This window comes from Pinus tabuliformis, chromosome 3_1 (assembly GCF_031772625.1).
Source record: "Pinus tabuliformis cultivar Carrire ecotype Pingquan chromosome 3_1, CPIR1, whole genome shotgun sequence".
NCBI classification, from domain to species: Eukaryota; Viridiplantae; Streptophyta; class Pinopsida; order Pinales; family Pinaceae; genus Pinus; species Pinus tabuliformis.
This window is the reverse complement of record NC_142301.1, coordinates 929,061,930-929,074,957: the sequence shown is the minus strand read 5'-3', so window position 1 is coordinate 929,074,957 and position 13,028 is coordinate 929,061,930.

Sequence of the window (13,028 nt, the reverse complement as noted above, 5' to 3'; positions counted from 1 at the left end):
CACAGTGTCCATGGACTATCAATGTTGTGCCAACTTCCATGGGATTTGAGCCACTTTTTAAGACCCAGAGCCCAGCTCACTGCCCATAATTTAATGACAACTTAGAGATGAAAAGATAACAAGGGAATGATGATACAAGTTGAATTACTTAAACAAGCCCTTGACTGGACCCCTAATAGCCATGCCAAACATTTCACAAATATGTAATCTACAGGTTTAAACAACATATCTAAACATAGGGGTCTCATACTCATCTAAGAATCGCTAAGAAGCATTGATCCCTCAACGTATTAGTTGTAGTTTCATCCACTAGGCCATAGATATAATGTTCATTCAGTTACAAGTGAAAGCATGATGAGATCCATACATAGCCACAGTCATAGTACATGTTCATAACCAACATAACAGGGACAAAAATACCAAGGAAACAATTTCCATATAATCCATGTATAAACTGGTACAATAATCACAAAATATCAAGGATAAATAACCTCATATTAGTGATGCAAAGGTCAACCAGTTGTGGGACTTCCACGAACCACCCAACCATAGACATGGTTGAGCCAAATCTCTCTTCATCCAGTCAACCCCGTGCCATATTCCAAGCATGCATGTGGGATCTCATAAAATACATCAATCCAAAACCATCTAGGGCTTCTAGAGGAAAACCACCTCAACCCATCAAACTGTGATTCCACCTCATGGTCACACATCATAAAACCATCACTAGATTGGTCTTTATCCAAGCCTTCCAGGGCTCCAGGGAATTTTTCTTCAACCAAGGCTCCAAGACCAGTAACGCAACCCATAACTTATATAGGGTTCCAAAGCGTTTGTGCAACAAAGGCTCCAGTACTAGTAACTCAACCCACCAAGGGCTCCAAATCGTTTGTCCAACCAAGGCTCTAGGACTAATAACTCAACCCAAGCTATTACATGGCTCTAGAGGATTTTTCCAACCAAGGCTCAAGGAACTAGTGACTCAACCCAAGCTAAAGGAAACATGAGAACCAACCAAAACAAAAAAAACTGTCATTCCAGGCAATCCTCCGTGCCAGTGACAGATCATGACCAATAAACCACATGCATATGCCATGCATGCCAAAACTAGTGAGGAAAACATATGTGCAAATTGGTACCTACAAGTAAAAACCATTGTAGCTACTGATCCCAATGTCCTTCTTTCTTCAAAACTCCAAGTATCCCACACGCCTCCAAGAGTGCTCCAAAAAACTCTAAGTTTCCAAGAGTATGAGAGAGAGAAAATAGAGAGAGAGCTCAAAAAATGAATTGACAAAAGTCTGTGAATTGATCCTTAGAATCCTTTTTATTAATGAGGCCTCTATTTCCTTCATTTTCCATTATTTTCCTTCATGTTCCTCCTCACATGAAACCTGTGACCTTTCACCTCCATTTTCTCCTAACTTCCATTATTTTCATAAATAAATGTGCCAAAATGCCATTTTCCTTTCCAAAGACTTTGCCATTTCCTTTGCCAATTTCCTTAGCCATTAATCAATCACTACTGATCCTTGTCGCTATTCTTTTGCCCAACATTCATCTTGTAATAAATCTCCCATCAATAGTGGTTATTATTTTTCCTTTCTTAACTTTTATTACATAGAATTCTCACCTTGGTTGTTATAGAACCCTCCCCCTTGGGGGAACACCATCCTCGGTGTTCAGAAACACCTACAACAAACAAGGTTGCTATAAGCAAAACATACTTCCCATGGAGCTTTATAGCTTAGCTCGTTGCAGTATTTACAATGGTCATCCTACTAAGAAGCAAACTAACATGACAACATAACAATTATAACATCATAATGACATGACACCCATACCACTTATTGGAGATTTATAACATAGTTCATGGTAGTATTTACATACATATACATGTTTACATATAGAAAACATCACCCAAAACATGTACCAAAACATATACCAAATAAATATACCAAAACATCTGCTCAACCAGCGAAAAAGGAAGGATCCATATCCCGCATCTGATCTGCCATCTCCCATGTAGCTTCATTAGTCCCAAAGTGAGTCCACTACACTTTAACATGCTTGATTGCTCGGTTCTAAAGCATGAGCACCTTTTTCTGCAATATACACTGAGGCTTCGGTTGGAATTCTCCATCTGGATCCACCTGCAATACCAACAAGTCAATCACATGATCAACATATTTAACATACTTCTTAAGAAATGAAACATGGTAAACATCATGGACTTTCAATATTATAGGTAGCATCAGTAGATAGGCTACTAGACCAATCCTCTCAAAAACACTGAAGGGTCCACAAAACTAGGGTGCCATCTTGCCACATGATCCAATCCACAAGGAGATATTCTTCAGTTTGATGTGCAAGTGCACCTGTTCCCCAACCTGGAACTCCTTGAAAAACCTGTTACGATCTGCATAGATTTTCTTCTTATCCCGTGCTTCTTTCAAATTCTTCTTGATTACCTGCATTTCCTATTCCATTTCTGCCAACTTGTCCGGTCCAATCATCACCCAGATCACCAGATCGATCCAACTAATGGGAGTATTGCAAATCCACCAATATAATGCCTCAAACGAACTCATCTTCGAATATTCATGTCACCCATTGCTGTAAGAGAACTCTACCAGTGGAAGATACTCTTCTTACTTTCACTACTAATGCATCATGTACATCCTCAACATGTCGTCCAATATCCTATTGACCCTCTCAGTTGGTACATCTGTGTTCAGATGCTAAGTTGTAATGAAGGCCAAACCTATGCTCAAACCTACAAACAACCCGTTCTAAATCTTGGAAGTGAACTTTGCATCCTTGTTTGACACAATATTCTTTGTAACTCCATGCAATCCGACCACATCTCTAATGAATACCTGTGCTACATCACGAGTTGAGAATGTAGACTTCATTGGCATGAAATGTGCTACCTTTGTCAACCTGTCCACCACTACCATGATGGAATCATGCTGTCTCACTATCCTCGACAACCCTATGCTAAAATCCATGGAAATGGTCTCCCATTTCCATTATGGAATCAAAATTTGTTGTAGCATTCCACCTTGATGATTACACTCTCCCTTCACCTGCTCACAATCAAAACACCTAGCCACAAACTCTGCTACATCCTTCTTTAGATTTGACCAATAATAAAATTTCTTCACTGCGGTCAATGTCTTTTGATAGCTTGGGTGACTTAAATATGGTTTCACATGAAACTCCTTTAAGATAACCTTCTTGATCTCACTACTGTCTAACACATATATCCTCTCTCTAAATCTAACCAATATGCATTCCATGAGATGATAGTCCACATGCTATGCACTTACATCTGTACTTGTACCTGTACCTATACATGTACTACTACCTATACATGTACCTGTACCCATACCACCACATGTACCTATACCCATACCACCACATGTACCTGTACCTATACCACTACCCAAAACTTTGTTGTAACCTATGCACACTCTCCATATACCTGACATCCTATTGACCTGCATGCAAGATCCTATCTTGTAGATTTGTCCCATAGGAACTCGTAGCTTCCATATGATTTACCTGTATCCTCTTGCTAAGAGCATATGCCACCCTATTCTCTTTACCTTTAATATGCCTGATCTTAAAATAAAACTCACTGATCATGGCTAACCACTGAGCCTACTTGGAATTCAGATTTGGTTGGTCAAATAGATACCAAAAACCATTGTGATCACTCATCAATACAAACCTCCTCCCCAGAAGATAGTTCCTCCACATCTTTAATGCATGTATGATCGATGTCAACTCAAGATCATGTGTCTGGTAGTTTTTCTTGTTCTCATTTGGTTTCTGTGACTCATAGCATTCCACCTGTCCATCTTGCATAAGGACTCCACAAGTCCTCTCTTGCAAGCATATGTGCATACTACAAAATATTTGTCCATATTTGTAATCATTAACACTGGTGCATGTGCCAACAACTGCTTGACCTGCTCAAAGCTAGCCTCACACTCCTCTGTCCATTCAAACTTCTTACCTTTCCTCTATAGTGATGTAATAGGATAAGCAATCTGTGAGAATTTGCTAATGAACCTCCTGTGGTAACTGGCCATCCCATGAAGGATCTCACCTCATTTACATTTCTAGGATATGCCCACTCCATGATGGCCCTTATCTTCTCTAGATCTACTGTTATGCCCTCCTTGGAAACAAAATGTTTGAATTAATGTACCTTAGTTTGAAACAAAGTGCATTTTCTGAGCTCAGTATACAACTAATTCTCTCTTAATAATCTCAACACTGCTGCTAAATGCTCAACATGCTCTTCTTCATTTTTTGAATATAACAATATATCATCAATGAACACGATAAAAAACTTGACCAAATATGGACACAACAAACTATTTATCAAGCACATAAAGGTAGCTTGAGCATCAGTTAAACCAAATGGAACTACAAAAAAATCATAATGCCCATAACTCATTTGGAAAGTTGTCTTGTAGATGCCCTCTTCTTTAATGCATATGTGATGATATCCAGATCTCAGATCAATCTTCAAGAACACTGATGCTTTCTTCAACTGACCAAACAAATCATCAATCCTTGGTAACGGGTACCTGTTCTTGATGGTTAGTTTCTTTAACTCCCTATAGTCAATGCATAATCTAAGAGTACCATCCTTCTTCTTCACAAACAATACCAGTGCAATCCAAGATGATATGCTTGGCGTAATGTATCCATTGCCCAACATTTCCTTCAAGTACAACTTCAACTCTACCAACTTAGGTGTGCTAATCTTGTAAGGTTCTTTTGATGACGGAGTTGCCCCTTGAACTAACTCAACAGAAAAATTTACTTCCCTATGAGGTGGAAAATTTGAAATCTGTGCGGGGAACACATCTTGAAACTGTTATAGAACTGGGTACCTACTCAAAACATCTACATCCTCAACTTCCTTACCTTTCTCATTAGAAATTTGCACAATGAATAACACACACCCTTTTCTGTGACTATGTTTTTCCTGCATAACTGTCACCATCCTAACTGATGTCACTTTCTTCTTACCTCGCAAAACTCTTTGTTCCCCATTGTCATCTAAGCACTCAGTGGCTTTGTCATAACAGTACACCTTCATTTTAAGAAGGTACAACCAATCCATGCCCAACAACATACTCTATGATTCCAACAGTAATACATTCAAATGTGTTGTGGTAGGGATACCATTCAAATAAAATGCAAAAGCTCTTACCCAATGGTGAACTTACTTCTTCGTACTTGTAGCCAACTGCACTAACCAAGACTCTGCATGCACTTCTTTATTGAAACCACACTTATCCACCAGGTAAGGACTAACATAACTATAATTAGACCTAGGGTGAATCAAAATAGAAACAACTTGATCACAAATCTTACTGTATGTATCAGTGATAAATTCTTGGCGGTCTACCTATTTGTTATCCAGTGTTGCATAGATACAAAGAATGCTCTAACCAAAATCCCCAATGGTTTGCGCCTCCTGTGCACTATATATATATGAGTCCTACCACCCTGATCCTATGGATAATCTCTCTTACGATGATATCCTCTATAAGTCCAACACCACACAGGATTCTTATTCTTCCCCTTCGATCGAAGTCCCTGTCCTCTATAATATACATTGAACTTCTTAGGTGGTGCAACATTATCTTTATTACTTGAATCCTGAGGTCTTACTTGCTTCTTGTCCCATTTTCCCTTGTTCTTTGCATTACCCTTCCAGTCTGGCTTAGTCTCAAACCTGCACTTCGATTGTTCATAACAATGCTTTAGCTTTTGGATGGCCTCCTACAATGATCTAGGCTCATCGAACTCAATCTTGTCTTTGAATGTCATCGACAACCCACTAGTGAATCTCTGAATTCCTTATCCTCCTTGAGGTAAGGCACATACCTCAGTAACTCCAAGAACTTGCTAGTGTACTCCTCATCTATCATTGGTTCCATATTTAACTCATAGAATTATTTTTCGCTATCATCAAAGTATCTCGCCAGTAGATACTTCTTCTTGAATATGCTCTCGAACTTACTCCAAGTCAAGTCCTCCTCATAAATACCTCTGACATTCTTCACATCTTCCCAAAAAATGTCTACTTTATCTTTAATACTGAATGTAGCTATTCTAGCTTTGATGTTCTCTGAGTAATCATGCAACCTAAAGAACTTCCTCATACCAAGCAATGATGCCTCTGCATCTTGTGATTTCTTCATCTCTAAATCAAATGTAGGTGGATTTTATTTCTTAAAATCATCTGGAAAATATTCCCTATCACTAATCCTGTAAGGATGATAATGATGTCGATCATCATGCCTGTCAGAACCAGAACTAGAATAGTACCTATATCTATCACCTCTGCTATCCAGAGTATCCAAAAGTCTATCATCTCTGACCATGTCATCTCTATCTAACCTATGAACACAATGTGACCTACTACCATATGGCCCATTAGTTGTTTCCTCCTTCTCATGGATGACCTAAAGTGGTCTCTGTCATTGCAATTCTAACAAACTCTGAAGAATCATTGCATTTACCTCTGCTTATTTCTCCTGTTCTTGTATGATTATGCCATTGCATGCCTTACAACTCCTTATTTCTTCCTTTAAGCTTCTTAGTGTATCTTCAAGATTAGAAGAGTACTCCACACCACACTGTTCATCTGATCCATAGGGAGAGTCTTAGGGACTGTAGTCTACCTTCTTTCTATTCATATTTGATATTCTTCCTGCAAGGTATATCATATCAGCTAAACCAAATCACAATAAACCAACGTACCTTAGTATAGTTCGAGGAGGATACCTCGTCTAAAAGGTTAAAAATCATTGTAATACATGTATAACATAATCATGACAACATATAGAAATATAACACATAAGAATATAAGCAGATAACCATCATTCTAGCTAGAGTCCAGTCATCAATGCATGACCATATCAACTACACACACCATGAATTCATGCATGACAACAACTACCACATCACTATACGCTTGACCACATGTGAGCAATATTGTGCATAAAAAATTCATAATCAACCGTACACTCATGAAGACACAATCAACAACAATACCATCAACTTCCCATCGCGACATTACTACAACCATGACCCAAATCATACAAATGCAACAAGCACATGGTCTCAAAACACAAGAAACACATATGAAACTGACATGAATGCATGACAAACACACAACCCATCCAGTCCGAGGGGTGAACCATGCTCTTATACCACTTTGTAATTCCCTCCTCCCACATCTACCCAAGTAACCGACCAACCGGGGTAAACATGTGACGAGAAGATACTATGATATGATTCAACCTCTTAAGTCACATTAAATAAGTGGAACTGATGGAAACACACCATACAAACCTTCCATGACAACAACAAGACTCTCAGGAACCATCCCCACATCTTAGGTAATGAGTCCCTGAGTCCCAATGACTTTTTTAACCAATTAACCCCTGGAATCTCCCATGATATGGGCATATCAGCATCTAGAGGGCTCCAGATGCTCCCACAGCATGACATGGCAGTGTCCAGGGACTATTTTGCTCAGTGTTGTGTCAATGTCATGGGGATTTGTGCCACAGGGATTTGCACCACTTTTTAAGGCCTAAAGGCTAGGTCACTACCGAGAATTTAATGACACCTTTAGAATAGAAAGATAACAAGGTATGATCACACAAATTCAATTACTTAAACAAGCCCTAATATGGACCCTTACTACATGTAACTTGATACCTACAAGTAAAACGCATTGTAGCTACTGATCATGATGTCCTCTTTCACTTTTATGCTCTTCCTTTGCCTTCTTGCTCCAAAACTCCAAGTATGCCACACCCTTCCAAGAGTGCTCCAAGAAGCTCTAAGTGTCCAAGAGTATGAAAGAGAGATAATAGAGAGAGAGCTCAAAAACTAAACTAACAAAATTATGTCAACTGATCCTCATAAGCCTTTTTATTAATGAGGCCTCTATTTTCTTCATTTTCCATTATTTTCCTTCATGTTCCTCCTCACATGCAACCTATGACCTTTCACCTCCATTTTCACCTAATTTCCATTATTTTCATAAATAAATGTGCCAAAATTCCATTTTCCTTTCCAAATCCTTTGCCATTTCCTTTGCCAATTTCCTTAGTCATTAATCAATCACTAGTGATCCCCATCGCTATTATTTTGCCCAACATTCATCTTGGAATATTTTTTCCATCAACCGTGTTTATTATTTTGCCTTTATTAACTTTTATTACATGGAATTTTCGCCAGGGCTATTACAATAGATTCCATTGTCCCCTAGCTCAATGTGCATCTGCAAATATTTCTCCTCCAGGCCAATGAAAAAGTCTCTACACCCTGTCATGTGGAATGATGAACCTAGGTCCAAGTACCACACACTCCCAATCACTATGCTAGCCATGCATGAGATAAGTGTAAATTCAAGCTCGAATTGTGAAGCCAAGGGTTCACCTACTACTCATCCTGAGGTCTTCTTGCTTACATTTTTGCGTGGACACTTCATGGCATATTCCCTGAATTCATGACAATGGAAGCATTTAATTTTGGAAAAATATTTATTCTTTCCCCCTTGGCTAGATTCTAGTTTGGTTTGAGATTTATTCCCTTTTCCCTTCTTTCCCTTTCCAACCAATGCAATTTTTTCTTCATCCTCGCCCTTTAATGAATTCCAGTCTCTGAAATTCCTCCTTATTTCCTCCTATACCAAATCATACCCTAAGCATTCCCAATTCGGTAGTTTCTCCCTCCCACTCACTGAATCTTGGTAGCTATGCCAGCTCTTGGGAAGGACTAGAAGGGATAGGATTACCAAATCATCATCTGAAATAGTAACACCAACTCCTACAAGCTTATCATGAACTTGTGTGAACTTGCTCAGATACTACTGAATAGTGTCATTCTTCTACATCCTGATATTTCAAAGTTTATCCTTGAGCGCCAATTTCCTATGGTCACCACTATTGTGGAACAGATCTATCAATGCTTGCCACATTGCATAAGGAGTTTCTTCCTTATGGATATTAGTGACACTGTGGTCCTGTACTCCCTCCAATATTATTCTACTCACCTTGGCTACATATTCCTTCCATTGAGAAAGGTTTTGGACATCGTATTCAATTGGTTTTGCGACATCTCTCTTGATGTATTCTAGCAATCCATTGTCATCCAATATCGCCTCCATGTGATCCTTCCATGCGATGAAATTAGAGTTGCCTTCCAAGGTATACTCTAGCCTCAGCCCATTGAAGGTCATCTTCTCAACTTTGAAGAGATCCTGCTACACCGAACTGTAAATTCAAACCTCCCGATAAACAACTTCAAAATTCCTTCTCTAATGTTAATCTTGGCCTGATACCATTTAGAAATTATGGTGTATATTTGCAACTGCTCATGAAGTTTTAATAAAAATCACAAGAGATAGGCCTGCTCTACTACTCTGCAGAATTCAATTCACAATTTAGAACATTAATAAAAAAAATGCAATTAGCAATAACACACATGCACATAGTATTTTTTCTAGGGGAAAGAAATATGTTAAAAAACCTGTTTTCATGCTTGCATTAATTTGAATAATAGATATGTATTACAATTTCTTTGCTCAATTGAGCACAATCTGCAACTGAATAACCTATCTCTCTTGTCACTGAGAATCTTGGACCAAGACTTAAACAATTTATGCCTCTGCTTGAGCCCCTATTTCCTTGCAAAATTCCTTGAGAAACTATGCCCCTATTATTTAGGAATTTCTACAAAATGGATTGCGCAATTCCCAAGGTTGATCATCAAACTGCATACAGCACCTGTACACTCAAGACTAGTCTACAATTTATGTTACACTACCTTGGAATCTCCACCATAGCTAGAGAACTGAAATTAGCTACATGCACTAGTTAGTTTGGGTTGATTGATCAGTAACCAGATGATCACTGAGTTTGACTGAAGTCCCACTGCACAACTAACCTTCCACTAGTTCCTTCAATAGTTGGAACCAGTTTAACCGAAAACAACTTGAGATAACTAACCTTGATTGCTAAAAATTAACAATCACACGCTATTAACTAGACTCTAACTCCTTCGACTAGAATTTACTCAGTAAATTTGGTGACACAAGCCATGTCACACAAGTTAACTACATCCAAGTTGTCTGCTGTTGTGAAAATTCAAATTTTCTCAACTTAATCAATGCAAAATCAAATTGAGAATTTCTTGTTGCATTTTTCAACAGACAGCTGGGGTGGATGACAAAAAATAAAGAGGAATTTAGTTTAGATATCAATGCCAATGGGCATGCTTGTTAGTATTTTTGTTAATTAAATAATGATTGAACATACGCTACCATATTAGGAGTTCTTTTGAGAATACATAGACTCTGTCAGATATCTAGTGTGTTTAGTAGTTAGGCTAGAAGGAAAGAAACTCTACATTAGATGTTTTTGAACATTGTTGATGAAGCATTTACTGAATATGTAAAGGTTTTGGCCTTGAAACTAGACAAATATTAATAGAAAAATGTAACCATTTCTTTAAAAAAAGATAAAAAAATATTATACAGTAGTCAAAGTTTACATCGCCATGGTAAAACTTTTACTTTTGCCAAGTTAAACTGAAAGAAAAATGTCTGAGCGCATTTATTGCTATATCTTCATCTTTGTAGTAGAATCGCCTATACATACACATCCAAACCTCACACGACTTCCAATATTTTTCATTATCTAACGCTCCTAGGTTTATTTTTGCTCACCTTGTGGTAAGGCTTCAACTAAAAAAATGGCGCAAATAATGAGCATGGAGATATATTTGAAGGTTTCTTCTTAGAAACTTTGGAATGCCATTTAGGGTTATGCAAGCTTATTTACTAAGATAATTTCCTCTCATTTCAAAAGTAGCGAAGTTACTAGTCATTTCAAAAGTAGCGAAGTTACTAGTCCCCACCTTCAGTAGGACTATGGCGATTGATTGATCATTGCCAGACTATTAATCCTGCTTTACCTATTAATGTTTCTTCAGTTTTTGGTCTTTAACCAAAGTTTCAATTGGCGATTAATGTTCACTAAGATTTTAACCTAACTTCAATATTGGACCTCTTATTGGGAAAGTCACATAGCCAGATGTTATTTTAAGCATGTTAGGCATAGACAAGGTTTAAAGGATGAGAAAAGTTTTTTTAACAAAACCATTTTTAAGGCAAAGTTTGAAAAGTTTCCTTAAACCATGAACCTGAACCTTAAACGAGGCTCCCGATGAGTGTCGCCACTATCTGCTGCCCTGAGCACTTTGCTACGCACGACCTCTATGAAATATGGGAGATGGCAAGCAGAAATGCAGAATAATGGATTAAAAAGTTTGAAATTTCAATCAGCTAGTAGGAAGCTATTGAACATCCCCTATCTATTCTTGCTCATACCATTTTGTTGTGAATCTATTACTATCCTAGTTCAATTCAAACTCGTTCTCCTAGGCACAGAGCTAAGAAGTAACATTGCTAGTAGAGTCAGGAAGCAACACCTGCAGGAGAATTATGCCATGTTTCCATTGCAACAATTCGCTCAGAATGGACATTTTTTTAGTGTCCATAGTTCGGTAGGGAGGTTGTCGACCCAAAAAATGACTAAGCTTCTCTCATTTCGTTGCTTCACCAATGTCGCTGCTTCATCATACAAAGAAAGGAGGGTGCGAAAGGCTTATCACTAGCCGTGGGAAAGCCAATCCTTTTCAGCGTGCAAGAAAGGAGATAGTCGAGGAAGTAGAAGCCTGGTTCTTGGTGGTTTTGAATAATAATTCATCGTCATTATGTCATTGAGTCACCTGAAATTTTATGATCAGTACTATCTTCATGACTTGGAATTCCACCAACACGTTTTGTTTGCAATTTTAGGTGTATTGTTACACATGCCTTGCACCCTTTTTACAGAGCCAAATCATAAGATTTGTCATCTTTATTTATCAGATGGCTTGCATAAAAGGCTTTTCATGTTCTCTAAGTCAGCATATTTTCATTCATTGTCTGGTTGCCATATCTATTTTCCATTACAACCTTGACAAAAATCAACTCCCATGCATTCAAATGCATTACAAAACTTTATGAAGTGGGAGTTAAATAATTCAACCACTGAATCACAATAAATTGATGAGATTGTTTGAGTTTAGTACTCTGTACAAGAATCAAGAAACATTAATTGATGAGATTGTTTGAGTTTAGTACTATGTACAAGAATAAAGCAACATTAAAAAAAATCAATATAACAAGGACCATAAATGTATATTGTTCCAAAAATCATGCTCATGCTTATGTCATTCACAACGAAAATGAAAAAAAGTTATATTAATTTAATGAGTGTCTTTTGTTTATTCAATAGGGTCTAATTGTAAATTTTATTTCATCACCTTGATTTCCAAATATCATGATAGAGATTATATTCAGCACTGAACTGAATTGAACTACATGCCAAACTAGGCATATTGACATGCCTGAATGGTGCTCTCTCCACATAGTTATACCATGACATTTCACAAATTACATCTTGTTTATGGCTAACAATTTTTAACGACACCAGCAAGATGACTAAAAAGTTAGTGCAAGAGTAAGCACTTTCATACAAATTGGATGACTTTCAAGAGACATGGTTATCTATTATGAACATTTTGCAATTTTGCAAATGCTTTGGTTGCCTTGATTGCCATAAAGATGTATTATAACCGATGTAAAATGTACTTTCAAATCTGAGGGGACTACCATTGCCTGCGGTCCTTGTTGGAGATGGTAACATTGGCACCATTCACAAAATAAATTTCGGAGAAGGAATGGAACAAACTTGATTTCCTAATTTAAAATCATTTAATTAGCAACGATTTAATAATATGTTTAGATACAATTTAAACAAGGATGGCTGCGAAGCAGCTAGTCCCTGCACATAGTTCTATCTAGCCGCCTTTGAATTTGTGTACTCGGCAAGCAAATCAAAGCCTCCACGTTCACTATAGAAACCACAGTG